The sequence below is a fragment of the Eptesicus fuscus genome, chromosome 16 (assembly GCF_027574615.1).
Source record: "Eptesicus fuscus isolate TK198812 chromosome 16, DD_ASM_mEF_20220401, whole genome shotgun sequence".
NCBI lineage: Eukaryota > Metazoa > Chordata > Mammalia > Chiroptera > Vespertilionidae > Eptesicus > Eptesicus fuscus.
In genome coordinates, this window is record NC_072488.1 from 43,511,951 (window position 1) to 43,516,092 (window position 4,142).

Here is a 4,142-nt window from a genome sequence, read left to right on the forward strand (position 1 = left end):
CTAAGCCCCCGTAGGGCAGGCATTGCTGAGGCAGCCCCCTTCTCATTGTGGTGTGGGAGACTCAGGAGTGTCAGGAAGGCTCAATGAAGGGGAATCGGTGGTGCCCAGAACTACCCCCATTAGTCACCTCTTTGGGTTAATCATTATCCTCTTCAGGTTCTCTAAATAAGGTGGCAGCCACCTTTCTTCTTTGTCATACATACAGCCCAGGAGTGTCAACATATCAAGATTTTTACCACTTTAAGTGAATGAGAATATTCAAGATTTTCAGCACTGTCCAAGTTCCATGGGAGATACCTGGAGAGAGACAGATAGGAGACTCCCTACATGGATCCTCAGGCTGAGAGTAACCTTGACATGCCAGCAATGATACAGAAAAGGTGAAACCACAGAGTCCAAAGGCCATGTCTTCCACTAGAAGACAGTGTCAAGCCATCTTCCCTGCTCCAACCAAACATCTTAGTAAAGCGCCAATTTGCTAAGATAAAGCAGTAGGAAAAGGGACAGAGGAGGAGAAAGTGGAACTATGAGCCCTGAGCGCCAAAGAAATCAAATTTTGTGCTACAAGCATTTTGCCATTGTCTTTGATGGGACCTGCTAGCACACCCTCCTTACCCATACCTCACCTGGGACTTCCACCTCAGAGCCAGCAGGGCTCCTGGAAGCATACCTGGGCCTCTTCATGCAATACTATTCACTGGATCTGTCTTCCATTCACCTGCAGACCCATTCTGGAAGCAGCCCAGGCCAGCTCCTGCTCTGGGCCATCCCTTGGCCCTCCTGGAGGCCTGGAAAGAGACCTTCTTTTGCTTCTGGGTCTGACATCCTATTGTAGCATCCTTCCTAAGATGGACCGCATAGTTCTAGCGGGAGTAGAGGTGTGAGGGTCTCCTCTCAGGATACAAGGTGACAGCTGGTACTCCAGCCCACTCCATGCCTGCCTCACACCCACCTCCCAGCAGGCCATAGAACTCTCAACTCTGACTGAGGTGAGGAAGACTCAAGAAGGGTTGCTGGAAGGAAACTTGTGTTTAATGAGTTGGGCAGAAAGAGGAAGCACAAGGCTGCATGAAATAAATTAGGGAAGTCTCAATTTCGATAAATCCAGTTTCTAAACACACACACACACACACACACACACACACACACACACCCAGCAACTGGTAGGAAAAGAAAATGTAATTTATGCCCATTGAAAGGAGGCCAGGTTTAAATTGATGAAGTCTCCTGTTTATGTAATAAATCCATTTCCATTCATGTCACCAATATATTTATCCACACATCCTGGTCCAAGTCAAATCTTCATTATTTTATTATTCAACGGGGGGCAGAGGGGAGGGCAGGGGAACAGAGTTCTGTGTCGAATTAATAAAGTCTCACTCTCTCCCCCAGACCCCTCCTTGCACAGGGACAATTTATTCATTCCTAAGAAGGAGGCAGAAGAACTGGATGCAATTTATGTGCTTTGAAAGAGACCCAAACGTAATTAGGCAAAGTCTCAAGTTCACTGAGAAATAAATCCCAGAGAAAGTAGCCGGGGGTAAAATTTACGTTCCCTGAAAGTCTGAAAGCCTTTCTTCCACTGGCCTCCGCCCCTCCCCCAGGCCACCGTGCTTGGTTCCCCAAGCCTGCCAGGCCCAGGGGCTCTCTCCAGCACCCCTGCTTCTCAGGTGCCCCCATGTGTCCACATGGCAGGTCCCCCTGGGGATATTCACCCTGCTTCTCCATTCCACCCTTGACACACACACACACACACACACACACACACACACACCCCTCAGGCCACTGTCCATTTACTCTGCTGGGCCAGTCAAGGTAGTTGATAAGACTGTAGGACTCATGCTGTAGCTGTAGGGGCATTTGCCATAGAGAAATTAAGAATTACACGGAGTGCATCTACCTTCACATCGTGTCAGAAGGTTTTTCTGAGCAAGCCACTCCCTGAGATAAACCACCATGGGCAGCCCCTCTCAGGTCGGGGGCGGCGGGGGCGGGGGGCGGGGGCGGGGGGGTTTCTCACTTCACTCCCAAGGCCCCAGAGTCCTTCATCTGAGAGTGAGCGCACAGGAGTGGGTAGGCCCCTTTCCCAGAAAGTTGGACACTTGGTAGTTGGATGGTTGTGGATTTTTAAAACCATCAGTTTGCAAAATCCAGAGTGGCTGGGGTTGGGGACAGGGATGTAGAGGGGCTTATGCTCCCCAGAGGGAAGCCTGAGTGAGTGAGTGGGGTGGGCAGAGCAGAGCTTTCCACCCCATGGGGCTGCCTGCAGATTGGTGTAGGGAGCACGCATCCACATGAGGTTTACAGTTGGGAAACCTCCATTCCCCTCCTCCACCCTCCAGGCAAGTGCCTGAGAATGTAGCTTTGTGTAGCCATGGCAGTGAAGATGCCCCCAGGACTGTGTCTGCCTGGGTGAGAGGCTTCTGGACACGCAGCCAACAAATGAAAGCTCATGTTTCTCCAGACAGACTATGGGACCTTCACTGAGGGCCAGCCTTCCTTCAGGGCCCTGAGGCGAGGAGCTAGGCTTGTGGCAGTCAGAAGCTAAGCCTGCTGGAGGGCAGGAGGTCGGAGGGGGGGGATGGGAAGGGGCGGGTCGGCAGAAGGTGAATGTGAGGTCTGAAGGGAGCCCACAAGGAAGGCGTAAGAAAAATCCACAGAACTCTGAAGGATGAAGGTGTGAAAGGGGAAGGAGCTGGGCCAGCTCCCAGGTTTCTGGTGTGAGCACCTGCCTGACCAGTGATGCCATTTGCTGGGGAGTGTTGGGGAGGAGCCAAGAGGGGTATAAAAGATGATGAGTTTACCTGACAAGGAGCAAGCTTTGGGGGGAAAATGGGGATAAGATGGTTCAATTTGGGGCAAGTGAGTTGGCCAAGATTGCCACATTCCCAGGGAGATGTCCAGTAGGGACATCATTGGGCATTGAGGAGGGAGAACTGGGAGTTGCTGGCACAGAGATAGTCACTGATGTCAGGCCACAGCCCAGCTGCGCTTGTCCAGAAAGAGTGAGAGGGAAACTGCCTGCAGGATCAGGGAAGGCCCAGTGGGGAGCAGGGAAGATGGTGCAAATGGGGGACATGTCCAACAGCATCCAAGCTTTGTGAGAGGACAACGCACTAAAGACTGATGACCTTGGCAAGAGCCCTTTTGGTGGAATGAGGGGACAGAGCAGAGGACAGACCTCAGCAGGCTGAGGCAGGAGCATGGGAATGTGTGTCGCAGGGAGGATGGGATTGACCCTACAGGCTGGACAAGAACTGGCAGGATCACAAAACCATGTGCTGGGACAGGAAAGAGAAGGTGCCAGAGCACTGGTTCTCAGAGGAGAAAGCTACTGCAGCCTGGACAGCATGCGGGCACCTTTTCCTCTGAAACAGGAAGGAAGGTGGCTCTGACAGGAGATAGAGGAAGCCTGTGCCCGCCTGGGGGGAGGTTGGGGAAGAGTTGGGGTTGGAATATGATGAGAGTTGCATGGGGAGCTCTAGGCCCGACTCCTTTCCAGGCTGATACTCTTTGTAAGAACCTTGGATTTTTGGCTTCTGCTGGCCACGGGGTGACAAGGTTACCTGTTGGACCCCATCCACCTTGTCCCTGGAGAACATCAGATACCTTATAGTACCTGACAGGACCAGTTTCAGCATCTACTATCCTTTGCAGTTCAGGGGAGGCTCCTTGGGCACAGGGTCCCAGCTTCCCTACCCAGTATACCCTGTTTGCCATACTAATTGGAAGTGACTTGGCTGCTGGGAATGCTATGGCTTTCTCAAAAAGGCCCAGTCTGGCCCCATCTGTGAGCAAGCTGCCTTAGAAGATTGCTCCCCCATGGGCCCCACCTCTGGAAAAGTCATTGTGACTGAAGGGGGCCATCCGATCCAACTGACACTATTGCTCAACAGCAGCCCATGGCATATATTGACGGGAAATGGGCTCACAGGTCAGCCAAAGGGCTGGTGTCTTTGATGATGCAACAATCGCTGTGTCTGTGACATGGGTGTTCTAGAAGGTTCAGACAGAGAGCCTTCTCACCTTCAAACTCTCTCCGCCCATAGGCTGCCTGGGTTCAACTCTGGGTGAACTAGAGTTGACTGGTCATGTGGCTGTGAAGACACTGGAGGAGGTTGGGACCATCCTATGGCCTCGGG

General features: G+C 52.3%; 1 long non-coding RNA gene across 2 annotated transcripts; it reads right to left on the reverse strand.

The window, feature by feature from the left end:
* Positions 1 to 272: 272 nt before the first annotated feature.
* On the reverse strand, positions 273 to 3,888 carry LOC114233688 (uncharacterized). 2 transcript variants are annotated; one of them, XR_003619829.2, is made up of 3 exons: positions 3,567 to 3,888; positions 671 to 788; positions 273 to 297 (listed from the first exon to the last, which is right to left on the reverse strand). It is a non-coding gene; the product is annotated as an uncharacterized LOC114233688 (long non-coding RNA). The 2 variants fall into 2 exon arrangements; XR_008558600.1 differs by having other exon boundaries at positions 276 to 297; positions 627 to 788.
* Between the last annotated feature and the right edge of the window lie 254 nt (positions 3,889 to 4,142).